This window comes from Daphnia pulex, chromosome 9 (assembly GCF_021134715.1).
Source record: "Daphnia pulex isolate KAP4 chromosome 9, ASM2113471v1".
NCBI lineage: Eukaryota > Metazoa > Arthropoda > Branchiopoda > Diplostraca > Daphniidae > Daphnia > Daphnia pulex.
Genome location: NC_060025.1, coordinates 6256363 through 6273742, shown reverse-complemented (window position 1 = coordinate 6273742; position 17380 = coordinate 6256363). Strand labels below are relative to the sequence as shown.

The following is a 17380-nucleotide window of genomic DNA, read 5'->3' as shown; positions in this document are numbered from 1 at the left end:
CAACAGACTAGCAGCCATCGAGCCATCATTATGGTGAACATGTGGCTCGCGTCAGATTGGAGTGACCGGCCCATCACCACTGCCAACCCAAACAATTGGACATGTTCATTCGACGTTCCATCTGCAAGCGGTATGGGTGAAGGCCGGACGACTTGACGTGTCGGAGTCTTGGAGGCTTTAGACGGCTGGACAAGTTTGGCCTTATATGCTGTTGGATTCTTGGAGGCTTTAGATTGCTGGACAAGCATGGCCTTGGTAGGGGTTGGAGTCTTGGAGGCTTTTCCTTTTCTAAATGTAGAGATAGAGAAAAATTTGAATATTGAAATTTATACAAAGTTCTCAGTTACGTAATGATACGTAATACGTGATGCTAGTATTTATTATAAGCCCTTGCCTCATTATATAGCGTAACATGACTTGCTAACATACTATAAAAAATAAGAAATCATTGATTTATTCAACTAGGCTATTTAATTTCAAAAATTGGGTGGAAAAACACAGATTCAGAATTGCAAACGCTACCTGGCGGTGAAAAAAGAAAGATGGTGCTGATTACCCGTCAACAGAATTGACAACAAAAGAAAAAGAAACCAGTACTTCTAGTCGCCAAGTATCCGTGTGTGTTTTTTTTATTCTGCCGGATACAAAAAACATATTTGTATATTGTGTTGGATCAGTTCGTTTCGAAAATGTTCTTACGGGCCTCCTGGAAGTTGATACCTTCATGAAAAAGTTGCCCAACATAGTTCTTGAATACATTCTTGGAATCATTTCGCCTTACAGTGATTTGCAATCTAGCAAACTTTTCTACAAGAGGTTGTTAAATCGTCCAAGGTATCCAATGTCGTCTTTGATTGTTGTTCCAGCTCGCAATCTCAATTTTTACTCAACCATTACAGATGTGGTCAACAAATACCAAATGAGGTTTCACTCAAGTCTCAACGAAAACAAACATTCAATGGAAAGCCCTACAGACCACCAGTGACCTAACTATGATTCTCAATACGCAATTCATGTGCTGTCTGCTGAAATGGTATTAGGTTTCTTTGAAAATAATAAAAAAATAAACTTTTATCTGTTTTCAATTCCATACACAGATAATTTCATGTATGTATTTAGAGGGTACTCATTAACCAATACTACATTTAATGACTTGCGAAAATTGAATCTCCCAACAAGAAGTTTTTTTTAGTCCGCTTCCTACAGGATCCCTAATCTTCACCCAAAGCTTAAATCATAAATTATATTTATACCATAAATCACGTTTAAGGCCATCACATGACTGTTGTCAGAGGCAACGACGACGCTTCTGAAGTTTGTTTGCTTTCTTTGAAGTTTGTTTGCTAAAAACGCTATAACCTCCACGTGTAGAAAATAAATAAAAAAGCTTGCACTTACGAAGGCCTTTGAATTTCACTAATAAAGTCATCGTCTTCCTCCATTGGCGCCATATTTGATGACAGGCTTATTCAACAGGGAAAAACGTGAGCAAGAGGACAACACTGCAGCATGTGCTGAATTCTACTAATGAACTAGAGATTCAATCGTAGGCGTGATGCGGGTTATCATCTGTGGTTGAATAATCCACCCACCCACCCCCAAAAGTGGAGTTCATTTCAATAATCTCGGTAGCTAGATAGCTGTTTGCTATTGGCTAATGGCAAATCTATCGTATGGCTCCACCCACCCCCAACAGCCTCTTTCCAGCACACCATACATTTTTTCCCCGCCAACTCACCACGTGTCAACAGAACTAGTCACATTCTGTCGTGCGCCAAGTTAACATTGATCGCTCGTTTAAAGTGAATTTCATTTCTTTTTTCCCTTTTTTAAGTTTGATTGACTAATTGTTTGTTTGTCGATGATTGTTGACCAATTGCTGCAGTTTGCCCAATTTTTCGTCGTGACCAGTTTCGTTTGTGCAGTTCGTCACTTCAGCGACTTCAGAGATCAGTTCGATAGCAAAGCAGCACTTCAGCAAGCAACAGCACTTCAGCGAGCACTTCAACAGCACTTCAAGCATTTCGATACTTCCCAGCTTTAGCGACACTTCCCAATCGGGTCTTCGTCACAAGCAGGTCGGGAATTCATTTTTGTTTAACCCCTGGAAGACCCCTGGCTACTTCGGTTTAGTTTTTTAGAAAAAGATGAGCTATGTACCACAAATATTTTACGTAGAAAATGTTTGCGGTATCTCGAGGTAGTTTTCAAAAACGATGCGTTTTTCATTTTTCGCGCCATCTACTGGTCGATAACTATATCTTTTTTTTATAGGGCCAAGGAAAATATATATTTTTTTGTAACCACAAAAGACCACTCGTCACCAACGTTTTCTTTTATAGAATTAATAAAAGTATATAACGCAAACATTTTCTGTAGAAAATCTTTGCGATTACTTGGGGTCTTTATCAATTTTTATTATTTGCTCGCGTTAAAATATCGTAATACAAGAAACAAGATTTGGGAATAACTTATACCAGACAAGTCGACCGTGCCAACGTGTCACTCTTATATTTATATGTGGTCATATAGAAGCTCATGTGTCCTGATATAATTTGTTTTACTGACAAAATAAACCAGACTTTTATGGTATTTTTTAAAAACTCTTGTCCTTCGCCAAGACAATGTTGACACTAGGCACAATAAAAACGAGTGAAATAGGAGACAGGTTTTCATGTATCAAATCGCACACGTACACATAAACTCTCACATATATGCGCATATTTTTGAAATTACAGTTATCAATACCCACGTCGTTTACAAAATGAACGAAGTAATACAGATAACACCGACTCATTTCAGAATCACTTTAGAATGCAAATTATCAAAGGTGAAAAATGGGGGCTTCCTTGTGTGTGTGTGTGTGATGGCTAAATGTTGTAACGTGGGGAAATGATCAACCATCTCAGACTCCCGTGTGAACTTTGTGCGCCGCCAGCGCCGCCATAGTAATTGCTGCATTGAGTATTTGAGATGACTGGAACTGTAACTTCGCGGAGTACCGGACTCAGAGTATAACTACCTATGCGTTTATTTAAACAAAATAATGGATTATTTCGAGGTAACGATCAATTTCATAGCCAGTGACGTACGTGATAATTGTTGATGGGAATGTTGGGTTGATTAGATCGATCAGGCACACGTGCGTTGGGCTTAATTGTTTCCTGGTTTGTCGTTTCTTCATAAGAAGTGCAGCACGAACTGGACTTTAAACAAGTTTGCTTTATCGAGGGGATATAGAGGATATTGTCTTTTACTTTATTTACAGAGTCGGATCATATATTTGGTATTTCCATTAGTTGAATATCTGTCCCAAATTTTGGTCGAAATTTCATCAGAGATAACGACCTCAAAAATCACCGCCTCGTTGATTCAACTCGAATATTTTATTGTTTCTATCTTTTCGATTTAAAATTGTCTTTAATTCTGTAATGCAAAACGCCAGAAGTTAAAATTCAGGATTATTGGGTGGGATTTAGAAATTCATGGAAAAACTGATCATTGAAACGAGCAACAAAATGGAAGATGACGTTTGAATGGTTGCCGAAGAAGATGGTTTCGGTGTAGTATTAGTAGTGGGTGTCCATGGTGTAATAGTAGACGTGGAATTTGCCAACACGATAGCCCGAACCCAAGATGAATAAGAACTCAGTCTCGTGTAACCGTACGGACGGCCGCTCTGGCAATTTACCAACGAGCCAAACGAAACGATCCCGATTTGTTTCCATCTGCCATTTGACTGCCTGTAATACATCGGTCCGCCACTGTCGCCCTGTTTCAATTCCAGAAATTTATAATAATCGAAAATTATTTTATGAGCTTCGTGACTTACATTGCACCTTCCACGATAGCTGGATCCATTGGTGCACATCATTTTGCTGGTTATGATCCCTTTGTAAACGGATCGACGATTGTAAGCTTATTTGGCTTACTTGGAAGCTGTTGACAAACACATGGCATTTGCTTCAAGAATATTTTGTGTTTGACAAGCAACATCAAACCATGATTGGAATTGTTTTATAGGCTCTTTAGCAACAAGGCTGTCCTCAGTGAATGTGTTGGGCTTCTTTCTCGCTGCTGATTTTTGCCAGATTTTCAGTGTTTGAAAATCTGAGGCTGCCAGCGACTGACTTTTTCTTTCGTTTACAGTCATTGCAAATGCCCTCATGATGGGAAATTGACGTCGCTTCTAATCCTGGAAATGCCTCCGATTAGTTTGAAGTAAATGTGATATGTGGTAAGAATACAACGTTTTCATCTCTATTACCTCCAGCTATTACCAATTTTTGTGTTTGAAAACGAATTTCTTGAAATTTGAGCCAAGTTTCATTTCGGCGTCCATCTTTCAAATTGATATTACAACTAATATCAGCGGAGCACCAATATTTATCATTAATCGATTTGAAGGTATGCCATCGAAAGAAAATGAATGAGTCCTATACAAAAAAATTGGCTTTGTATTCACTGCATTCACTATTGAGTTGTTGTAAACAATCACTTTTTTGTTTAAAGATGAAAAGTCTCTACCTCTTTTTGTTTACGGACCACATGTTCAACGGTTATACGCCTTGTCCAAAACGTCAAACATTTCTTCTAGATCAATTTTGTTCTACTCGCCGTGTAAATTCTAAAACTATTTTGTGTAATTCTGTTATTCGAAAATAATCAAGAGGAGTGATTATGCAGATACAAATGTAATGATCAGCTGCGTTTATTTATCGGTTTTCAATGCGTTCATTTTCCCAAAAACTGTTTTTATACCACCTATTTCCATAAGCCTAGGCTACACTAGAATATTCTTCATTTCAATCTTGAAACATTACGGTTTTTGTTATTTTCTTGTGCATTACTACATCTCGCGCAAGCTTAAAATATGATACACTTTGTCGAACTTGAAAATTTCGCTATTTCTTAAGTGGCGGACCCTTTCCTCTAAAAACCACACAATTAAACTATTCTTTTTACAATCTGAATTTAACCTGAAGAATTGGGTATTGGAAAAAAAAATAGTTGATTCAATGGCTTTTTTTATAGCCACCCAGTAAATTCACAAAAGTCTGCACCGTGGGGGGACTCCATTTGTCAGTCTCATCTTCATTTTCAATTTCATTGGGTAAAGGCTTGTTTTCCTCACATTCGCCAACAATTTCTTCTTCCTTTCTTTCTACGATTCTTCTCACTAGCTTGCTGTCAAATAGAAAAACTTGTCATCGTCAACAGCTTCCCCGAATCAGTTTAAGTCCATTTCTGCATCACCATATGACTTAAGTAAGAATTGTGATAAATGTATTACAATTTCTCTGATTTTCTCAGTGGAGGGATAATTTATGAAGCTATGGTGGAAAATAAAATCAAAATATTACAGTGAATTTCCTTTACAGCTCGATTATTCAAAGGTCTGAAAAGTGCTCGCAGTACTCGAAACTGAGGACATTGATCTTATGATCACTTGAAGAATTATTCACATGGATAACTGCAATATAGAACCATCATGTCTGCAATAAATGTGGAGTTCTGTTTTTCTTTAGTCGTATAATCATGAACATTAAAGAACATAAATTTATTTCTTGATTTAATTTTGTTAAAGACCTCATTCTTATTCAAAACTTCATTGCCGGTCATGTATGGAGTCATGCCATGTTTAATGCCTACACTGATGACCACGAGCTGTAAAGATTTTGGTGATTTGCAATTAAAGCCAACTTCCTGCCAACAACAGTTCGACGTTTAGAAAGGTAACAAAATTGTCATTCAACACCTGCTAACAATGATTCACAGTAGTTGCATTAATTGCCCTTAAATGGTATAACATTTCAATTTCATTTACTTTCAGGTGTGTTTATTATTTCATTGTTGGAACGGGTTTGAATTTTTTTTAGGAACCTCATTCTAATTCAAGACTTCCTAGCCGGTGTCATGTATGGAGTCATGCCATGTTAAATGCCCACACTGAAGACTACGAACAGTGAAAATTATTGTGACTCACAATTAAGCCAATTTCTTGCCAACACTTGTTCAACAATTTTAGTAAGGTAACAATTGATTGTCGTTCAACGGCTACTAGCAATGATTCATAGTAGTTGTAGTAATTGCCCTGAAATGTTATAAAATTTCAATTTCATTTGCTTTCAGGTGTGTTTATAACTTCGTGGTTGGAACGGGTTTGAATTTTGTTGCAGCAACCTCATTCTAATTCAAGACTTCTTAGTCGGTGTCATGTAAGGAGTCATGCCATGTTAAATGCCCACGCTGAAGACCACGAACTGTGAAAATTACTGTGACTCACACATTGTGCCAACTTCTTGCTAACACTTGTTCGACACTTTAGAACGGTAACAAATTGTATTCATCAATGTAAACTTGATAATTTTGGTCAACATCAGATTGCAAGCCCCTGCTAACAATTCTTCATTCTACTTGGAGTAAATGCCCCAAAATGTCGTAACATTTCAATTACATCTACTTTCAGGTCTGTTTATTTCTTCGTGACTGGAACGGTATTTGAGTGTGTTGCAGCCATCAAATTCTACTGACCACACTGAAGACCCAATTGTGGAAGTTTTGTGACTCACACAGTGCAAACATCATGACACTTGTACGAGATTCAAGACTAAAAAATTGTAAGTATTTAAAAAAAAATTAGAGAGATCATAAATTATTCCAACATTTATCTTCTGTTCCAAGGTTCAAATTGGACGAATGACTTCTAAAAGAAAACAAAACGATGAACTGGCAGCCCGCCAAGCCCAACGCAGAGCAACGGAATCTGAAGTACGGCGGAGTACTCGATTGGCAGCAGATGCTGCTAGGCATGCTGCAGCAAGAGCAGCCGAGTCTGAAAAACAGTCTGCCACTCGTCATGTAGAAGATTTTCTGAGGCATGCATCTGCCAGAAAAGCTGAATCAGAACTTCAAGCTTCCGCTAGACGTGCTGTTGATGCGACAAGGCATACAGTCGCCAGAGAAGCCGAGTGTCCTCAAAAAACTGTTGCTAGAGTTGCTGCTTCCGCTGCTCGATTTGTGGCCACTATATCCAACGATACCGAAGATCAAGCTACTGATGACGACAAAGTAATGCAAGTGGTCAGCGACGATCTAGGGAAACCCGTCAAACCTCCAAAGCAGACTATTTCGTGGACCGCTTCATGCGCAACCTTTTGTCGCCAAGCATATGCAGATATTCCACTCTGAATCGTTGCAATTACATCAGCAGGATTGCCTCCACTGTCGATAATTGTGGCCTACGAGAGATACAATTGTCGATCCATACATTTGCGGCTTTTGCAAGAAACATACGGAATTCAACTCTTTTGGCATTCAAAATCATATGGTGCGCGATTTTTCATCTATTCCACTAGTAATTCAGCAGCTCATTTAGAAACTTACTACTATTGAAGACTTGCTTCTCTCGCCAGTAATTTCCATCATGTCGGTCTTCCGGCTACCAAGTGGTGGAAATGTTTATCGTGGCTACGTGGCAAATTTCAAGCAAGATGTAGCCAGATTATTCAGAGAGATTCCTCTCACAGCAGCGCAACTTCCGTGCCTCGTCATTAGAAGGAGAGGTATGGACAACACCTGTGCCGAATTCAAAGTCTGCCAAAAACGCGTTGAAGAAGTTGGCCGATTGATCATTCAGCACCATCCGGGCTTTGCTGCACATCGCATCACTTTTAGCCAGACCAACTGTGATTTGCTGCCAAAAGATGGAATTTTGTTAAATATTCCGACGATGGACAGCGACCACGATAACTCGGTTGTCACTGACGAAGGAGCCATAACAAGGAATTTTCCCCCAGAAGACATTCTTGACCAGCCACAACTTCCTGATGTCGCTTTTGTCATTTCAAACAACATTAGGCCTCCTCAACAAAATGAAATTCTTCATGCTCGATCCGATTAATTGGCCAACCATTTCACCTGAGCCAATCAACGAATTTGATGTCATGTCTGGTCTTGCATCTCTGGCTTTCATCAAGTTGTTTCTACTTGGGCAAGCTGACCCAACAAACAAAGGTCGCAGACCTTAGAAGACCTATCTAAGTTGATTGCTTCCAACCACTTGATGAAATATGCCGAGATTGATTGTATGGAATAAAATATGCGTAGAAGGATGGAGGGACCGGATGTAGAAACGGCGGTTAGTTTATAGATTTCAAAAGTCAGGTGAACAATAGACAGCAACTGCGGTATGTCCGTAACTTTCCTGATGGTTAGATCGATACAAATATTTTCTGTTAAAATAATAACACGTGTGAACCGTAGTGTAGTTCAAATATAAACAATTTGTATTGCACTTGAGGCAAGAGAAATTAAGCAAAAATTTTAGTCAATTCAATATTGAAGAGAACATTTCAAAAGTCAGTAAAATGTTATCAGATTAGCGAAAGAAAAGATTTAATGACCAACGACAATTTTACATTTCGGTGTCAAATTTTAAACCACAAGGGCGACGGAATTCACTCCTATGTTCATGAATCCATCTGTTGGAAACTGAAATGAATGAATAACAAAAGTAAAAATTAGTTTTGGATTTAAATTTTGTAAGTTAAAAAAGTCCTTACCCCATTTAGATCAAGAAATTACTGGAAAAGTGGCATGACGAGTAAACTCGTACCCTTTATCATTTGGATACAAGTTGTAGCAAAAGGCAGCGCTTACTTTCCTAGGCCATACAGCTGCGCCAGTTGGAAGGAAAGCAGTCGCACTACTGGCCTCAACATCACTCATCTGTCGAAAACATTTCCCAAATTTCTTATAAAAACCACTGCTGTATAAACCAGTGCAAAGCAGAAAAATGTTTTCAATAATTACTCACGTAGAACAGCCAAGTAGCGATACGATAACCCCATCCGAGTTCTTTAAATGCTTCGGTTGTCTCTGTCTATTGACACAGAGGAAAAGCGCACGGAACATATAAAACAAATTCAATCAATAATTAAACTTACACTTCAAGAAACAGCTATTAGGCCTGTCAAGATACGATTGCCAGTACTGAGTCATTGAATTGAAATGCTTTCCAATGAATTCAGCAGACAAATCGTGACACAGTAAAAACACACAAATACAATTTTATTTACTGCTTCCGTGTTAAATAATTATAATTATAGTTATAATAAAAGCGCTTACTCTGGCGTAATCAAAATGATGGTTCGTAATGCCGACCAATGCCGTAATTGACAACTTGGAGGACTTCAGCTGTTGACATGTCAAGTCCGGTGATATCACCAACACGGCGAGTCACCTTCGAAAATCACGCTGAAATGCAACATTTTGCTTGCTGATAGTTCCATTTTAAACTCACTAACCTTCAATATGGGATCGTGTTCTTCACTTTTCAATTAGGCAGGTTTCGAGATCCTATAATTCGCCGGTTTGAGCTCTCCGGTTTTGCTATTCCGAATAGTGGCACGTTTAAACTATTATGCCAACAAGTTGTAAGGTTATTGTGCAAGGAATTGTTTATAGCATAAATATTTCACCCTACCCTGGGCTTGGCCATTTTATTGTCAGTTTATATGTGCCTAGGGGTGTGTATGAAACAATTATTCTTGAGACTTCTCCTCGAATGAGACATCCTACGAGTTACTAAAAAACATTTGTTTTTATTTCTCAAATTTGGTCGACAAAAGTAATTTCATTAATTTGGTCGCGTCTCTTTAAAGAATCGCCTAATACATACTCCTTGCTGTCTATAGCAGGTAAAAAAACTAAGAATGCAAATGTAATGATTATGGGAGCTGAAATAAAAGAGTTAAACTTGTTCCAAATTAGCGAAATGTTAGTTCCTGGTTAGCTTTTATCATGTAAGTCCCCTGTCAATGCATGGTAGTTGGTTTTGCACTATTTAACCATTTTTTCTGCAGATAAGAGGCCAGCAGAGTCACCCATAGTAACTCCAATATATGCTAGTTTTGATTGTGCTGATATTGAACTTTCATCATCCAGTATCATCTCTTGGGTAATGATTTTCATTACTTTATTAACCTGTGACCTACTTGATATTTTAATGAAGCATTGCTTGCATTAATGCAGTGTATAACACGGAAACCTTAAATTCTCCTTTTTGTTAAAATTTGGGTTTGATTCATTCTCAAGAGACTCATTGCTTCACTTTTCCTTATTTGTTGTTTCTATATGAATATTTTTCGTAACCAAATTTGTTTATTTTTTATTTAGATAAACAGCATCTCTGTTTGCTTGGAGAAACTACATACATCAGACGAGCTACGGATCTCTTCTCCCCTCTTTCTGTAAATCTCGTGTACGCCCATGTGAGTGTGAGTGTGTTCACGAGTCTGAGGTCCTTTTCCCTATCCCGCCTGCTGGATTCAACTTCTGCGGATGGAGCACTTGTGGATGCCTGGCTGTATTCCCCAGGCTGAAAGGTAGGGAAAATGTTTCTCTATTCTCCCATCTATTGGGGTGCGTCCTTGCGTTATTGATTATCAATTTTGTGACATAGTACGTCGGCTAAAGAGCGGAGCCCGCGCAGCATAGGCAACTTTGCTAAGCTAGATTGTATTTTTTCCCCCCAACAGTGCTAGCTCAAGGCATGTGAATAAAACGGCGGAAACGTTGTGCCTGGGACCCCGCGGGGGGACAGTGATCCGTGTACATACAGCGTGACACTATTTGTCAATGTAAGTAATAGACAAGAGTGCAATTTTTTTATTGACATTGAAGACTGACGTTAATTCTGTCACCAACGAGTGTAACCTCCTAAGCAGAAACAACGTTACAGAAAAATTGTTTTTCATATTCAAGACTGATTGCTCAAAGAACGCATTTAGCAAAAAGTCCGACTCAATAATAGCTGGCCATGGATTTGTCATTTACAACAGTTTTCAACTAGCTTACGAATATCCATTCGGCGAACGAAAAAGCTTTCTTTGCTATATTACTTTTTTTCATGAGCCAAAATCTCGGATATCGCAAACTAAATACCTCGAACCAAATACAATATACCCTTTCCGGGGGGGGGGGACGACTTGATATGTAATAAAAAAAATTTAGAAAAGGGAATGTTGCTTCCTATCAAGGAAAATGCACGGTCAAAGCCTCTCACTTCAGGACGACATAATCTAGCCACTGCGCCGTATAGTTAATTTTATCAATCCAATATACGTCACTTGTCTGAGTTGCGATGCTGCTTCTAAAGGAAACAAAATTATCTATTTTTAGAAATCTTTTCCTTAGCTTATCCCTTCGTGGGTAGTAAATTATTGAAATAGGATTTTGGTTTCCCAAAACGAAGCCAAAAGCCATATGAGTACTCCAGTATTCCTCCATTCTAGCCAAGGTCACGCATACAAACATCAGGTTTTCGCCAAAATCTTTTCCTACCACAACTTGATTGTTAGGAGTCAAATCCGCCTATTCATCGAATGATGATTAAAGCTATGCCCCAGTGAGATTACGACTGCACAAAAGCCTGTAACACATTACCCGCACATTACGAACAGGAAAAATGGCCCTCAAAACTAAGGGATTTATCCCAGGTTTCCATTGAACTTCAAGAAAAGTGGAAAATGTGTGATCTGTGAACTATACTGCTTGCTATAGTCTATCCACACAGATAGTAATGGAATGAATCAAGGACAAAACTGAGACTACCTTCGAATGGAGTTCTATCCCGTTGTCCAATATCTTTGACAGGGTTTTCAAGTACAGACAGGTCTTCACGGCTCAAATGACATGCAACAATTCCAAAACCTGGAAAAACCTGTTGGAAATCATAAAAATAAAATTCTAGTTAGCAAAAGGAGAAAACAATTTCAAAAGCACTTCTTTCAAACAGATTAAAAAACGGTATATCAGGTAATGAATGCAACCACATAAATTTACCCTAAAAGAAATAGTTTTGATTTCGTTACGATGGGCAGTAAGTCAGCCATATTACAACATTTTGTAGAGTAGCCACGGAAATATGTTTGTAACACCAAATTGCAGGGTTTTGTTTCTTCAATTTATTTGTTAATTCATTTCGAAAAACAAAGCAACAAGCTTGTTCTTTTATTATATATGGATTTTTCCTTCCTTTTTTTACTTACTTACTTTTTCTGTATCTTAATTTTTAATTCTAGAAGGCAAAGTGTAAACATTGCCCGAAAGACTTGGTGATAAGTAACGGGAGTATATCTAATTATACACAACATCCATGTTATGCGAAGGCTTCAGCTGAAATGAGCAGAGCATCCAACAAATCGGCCCAGGAGTTGTTGAATATAATCTACGACAAACATCCGCCGAAACGAGGCAGCAACCCAACCAAGTCGACTGACCCTTCAATGTATATTCGAATCAAAAAAGCGTTGCAGCACTACCATCCAGACAAACAGAATCTTGCAGAAGACGGATCGGACTGGATTGAGAGGTCCAAAGAGATCACTTTATTAACGACCGATCATTTCGAGCGGATGAAATCGGTAAGCTAATTATTTTTGCTAACTTTTTGCGACAATCCAACATTTAATTTCTGATGTTAATTATAGGAACCTGAGACAAATAATGTCACATACAGAAGGCGACCCGATAGATCAGAATTGAGAGAATCAGAAGACTCCAGTGAATATTCCAGTGATCCAGATGATATAAATGACATAACAGCCATTTTGAGATCCAATCATATATAGAAAGCCCTGAAGATGTTAGCTCACAAAGCCGTGCCATTTACAAACCTTCTCCAACACTACTTTTACCTTGTGCCAAACTTCGTTCAGGAACGGTTCAAAAACAAAAATTTGTAGACGCTGTTCCTTCGTTATCAACAGCGGCTCATGCACGCCGATCTTAAAGGCTTTTTGCTGCTACAAATCTTCCTTCCTCAGTTCCGTTTTTATTCTAACTTTTCTTTGCATCAACACGAACGATGAAAGTCGAGCCCTTCTGGAAATCATCGGTGGCGCCATCATCCTCTTGCTGACCGCAAGTCTTTGCTACGGTGTTGCCTACAGAGAAAGGCGATTCAATCAATACCAATTCCCCACTGAATCTCGCTTCAGTGATCTGAATTTTGCAGGTGAAGTTTATACACATAAGTTGCACGGCAAAACACATCACCCGATGGGAATTTTTCTGTCTTGATCACCGGAAATACGGAAGAAGTGAGACAGGCTACCACGGATGACATCGTGCGAGGACTGACGGTGACGGCAGAGTTTCCCAACTCGAAGCTGCCCAAGCGGATCAAGAACTGTAGGCTTAACGAGATTGGCAAAAAGTATTTTGTAAGGATAAACCGACCCTCCGATAACAACGGGAACATTACACTAACAGGAAGATTGAGAAGAAGTCAATCGGCGTATGCAGAAATTATGGGAAAAGAAATCTACTAAAAGACATCCAACCTCAAGACTCACCCTAACTTAACTGACGGGATGAAACTGGATAAACGGCGATTGCCCAATCAATTGAATTGTTTAAAGTTGCCTTAACCGGAGGCTTTGGATGACGCTTTTGTCGCAAGCATTTGAAGGAGAAAGGTGATCTGAAAGAGGAAAAAGATTCAACGAAGAAAGAAGACCCAATCCAACCAATCAAAGTGAATTCTGCGATGAACTACGTCAACTTGGCGCAGATCACAGATGTGTTTCGTGCAGTTGTTCCAGTCTTCAAACAAATCAAATCTGGAACCGTAGATATCATCGACACTATTCTTAATTCATTTTTGTTGGGATTCAGCGGCCTCTATGTTGTCATGATCATTGTTCTGATTTTTACAAATTTGGACAATGAGAAAAACCGTTTCAAAGTTAAATGTTTCTGTATTTTGATCGGTGTCCTTGCAACACTTGTAAACGGTTTTTTCATTATAAAAAGTAATTTGTGAATTTTCTGTTGCGATTTATCGTCAAGTTTTCTTTTTTTTCTTTTTCAATAAAAATCTTTCAAAATTCAAAATAGCGTAAATTCTTATTATTTCAAGTTTTAAAAACTGCAGTGTTTAGGGGTCCGTCAAGCGATGGATCATGGATGCATCAGGAAGGATTCATCCTTGGAATGGTAAGATGTTCATAATTTAAATTGCATTATATATATTTTATTAATATGTCAAATTTTAAGCAATATGCTGCTTCATTGTCAGCTCCTTGCGGTCCGCCGGTGGGAGACGGGCGACGGGCCAAGCAGCGTTCACGTGACGGCCGGCAAGTCACAAGACAGTCTTCCGTCATCTTCCGCTTGGCCTAAAGTAATCCCTACAACTATTAGGCCTGGTAAAAGGGGTTGCTATAACTGCAACAAAAGAGGATATCTTGTAAAAAATTGTCCCGAGTTCCATAATTCAGGTAACTTTAATTACAAAAAAAATTGATATTAAAGCAGTGTCTTTAATTATTCTAATTCGGGATAATTCTAGATATGGTCGCCTACAATACACAAGTAAACTTCCTGGTGGGTGGAAATTTACTGCAGACTACCTCGGACTACCAACCCTTTTTACCACTCTCCATCCTTCTGTCATTTTTTACCTGTGTTGACGTTTTCTTTGCCTGCGTAACTGGAGGCATGATAAGGCAGGGTTCGTTTTATATTCTACGTGCAAATGCGACCCGTGTTTAAAGAATTCCTCAAGTTGTGCTTACCTCAACTTCGTTTCTCTCGCTCACCGTTTTTTGGTGCGCTCATCAAAGTGATTCACGACCTTGTAGCCTCAGAACTAACGGATATAGCCTACGACGTGAACATTTCTTTCGCCGTGTTCTTGGCGCTCGAGATCATTGTTTGCTTTATAATAGCATGTGTCAACATTGACCTGAACGACAATGCTGCTGCTTTTCGCAGATTCTCCTTCTTGTTCGCATTGATTGTATTGGGGTGTGCTACAATTAGAGAGGTTGTGGATGCCATGTTGACTCGCGGAGAATTTTAGGGAAGTCTTCAAAATCCCAACAACACCTGCATCGTATAGTCCCGTCCCCCAAACTTTTTGCTCCAACCCCTTGTTTTTACATCATTACCCACACCAACAGAAGAAAGCCAAAAATCTATTACAAATAGGTTTCAGGAAATTCACAAGTAACTTATTTTCCAGTCAGCCTCTTTTAAATGTCATATTTTTGTTGACAGAGCTCCAAAGGATCTTCCAAGGTTTCAAAAGCCAATTCTGTCGCGACAACTTTTAGTAATGTAAATTCACGTATCTTAGTCAAACCAGTCCATCCGTCTGAGGTAGCCAAGAACAGATCGCCTCACGTTGCTGGTATTTTTAAAAGTTAAAGCTATCAGTATATTAAGACTGTTATGTACATTACATAGATGTCATATTTTTTATTGACAGAACTAACTACTGACGACGACGCTGTCGCCTCATAACTGAGATACAGACAGAATACACAGCAACGCCAATGCCAACTAAAAATCTCAAAACATTCAACTTTATATTTTCTAATCCGGCAACGTTCCCTATATACCTTTAAAAATTCTACAATTCCACAGAGCCAATAATAGGGTTGGTGCATGAATAAGGGATTCGTTTGAAAAAAATACCATTGGAATCAATTTTTCACGCTGATTCTCATGGTATTTTTTTTATATTTTAAAATAATAATTTCCCCCCGTAATCTCACTTCAAAGTTGAGATTAGCTCCCCCCATTTTAAAACGGACCCCCCGCCATTTTTGGTGGGCGGTCCTAAAAAAATTTGATGAAGTTTGCCCTTTTTCCCCCCTCTTCACCCTTTTTCGTGCTGCCTATACCCCCTCTTTTGCCCTTAGGGCCGAAAGGCGAAAGACGAAAAGGGTGAAAAGGGGGGAAGGGGTCCCGGACATTCAGGCCAGTGACATTCAGGCCAGCGACATTCAGGTCAATCAGTAAAGATCGAATGATCGAAATCTTGCAAGACGGAACGAAACAGCTCGGCAAATTGCAGAAAAATTGGGCTGGTATGACCCTCTACTTCCAGTCCATCAACAGTTACATCGAAAAAGTCATGAAGGAACAGCAAAACATGTTTGTCGAAGATGCCAAAGTTGCCCAAAAAGATACTTCTATGATTAATTTCCGATTCAATTAAGAAATCGCTGGAATCGTCCATCAAGTCACACCGCACCGCTGCCACGTACGTCAAAGTCTCAAACAATTACATCATGGGACCTTTAAGGAACATATACGGAATGCTGGCCATCGAACCCGCAAAAATGGAACAAGCGCAAAAGGAGTTGATAGAATCATGTAAAAAAAGCTTCTAGAGGCATTACAATCATGTTTAACGAAGACAGAGCACAAGCAGACCATCCGTGAAATTGAAAATGCCCTTCAATCATCAGACCCGGGCCAAAGTATTCAGAATCGACGCTGAATAACAAAGAATGTGGTAACTATTAGTTTGTATTCTGTTGCTTTAAATACACCCACTGCAGATCATCTATAATTTCTTCATTTATTTTCCCTAGCTATATGAAAAATCGTTTACGTACGCTCGTTTGAAAGATGAACAGTGACATAAATATCAAGAGTAAAAATGCTCATTCAGCGAATCAAAAGTATGCAGTTTGAAATCAACTGATGATCAAACACCAAATAAAATCTGACAATTCGAATCACATCACCACCGTAACATTTAAAAACACAGGTAATAAGGGAGTCGTAATACATTGCCTTAAGAAAACTCGAGACTTTGGTTCCATAAAACCGAAATATAAAAGTGGCGAGCCAAAAAAAGGTCTCGTGTTCGGTTACACAAAAACCTGGAAGAGATTGTAAAGAACGACGGAAATTTTGAGAATAAAATTTAAAAGAATACGGCGAAATTGATTTTGCGGCTATTTACAGCATGTAGAACGCCATCAATAGAAAAAACCTTGGGTTGCAACAATTAAGCGCCGAAATTCCATGAACGGAATTGATTTATGATGTCTCTTTGAAAATAGGAAAGACGTCGTGCCATAAAATGACACAACGAGGAAAATATAATGAAACAGACAAGTGCCCAAGTTCTGCCCCCCCCCCCAGCAACGTCAAACATTTTCCGACGAAAGCCCAACGGAAAGTAAGAAATTAATTTAATTGTCAAAATATAATTTTTAAAAAAAGCAACCAAGTATGGTTGCAAAAAATACAACGCGAAGCGATTCAGCAAGTGCTCAACATCTAAATGCGTTCAAAAAATTGCTGCGTGTTAAAAAATTGACAAGACTCGAATTGTGCATGCTTTAGTCCCTGCTTGAAGTTTATACTTAAACTTCAAGACAACAGGTTTAAAACCAAATATACATTTTACACACGAATAACGAGACAATATAAAATTGAAACATCGGCTAGAAATATAGTGTTCCTACCTTGACATCTAAATTCAACGCGATGCAGGAGGTGACGATCCGGCCAGGTGGAAGTTAAGTGGCTCCAAATAGAAGAGTAACCAATGGCCTGAACTAAAAAA

General features: G+C 38.8%; 1 long non-coding RNA gene across 1 annotated transcript; it reads left to right on the top strand.

Annotated features, from left to right (window-relative positions):
• The first annotated feature begins 575 nt into the window (after window positions 1-575).
• On the top strand, window positions 576-1733 carry LOC124202541. Its single transcript, XR_006878224.1, has 3 exons — window positions 576-834; window positions 900-1033; window positions 1098-1733. It is a non-coding gene; the product is annotated as an uncharacterized LOC124202541 (long non-coding RNA).
• Window positions 1734-17380: the final 15647 nt, after the last annotated feature.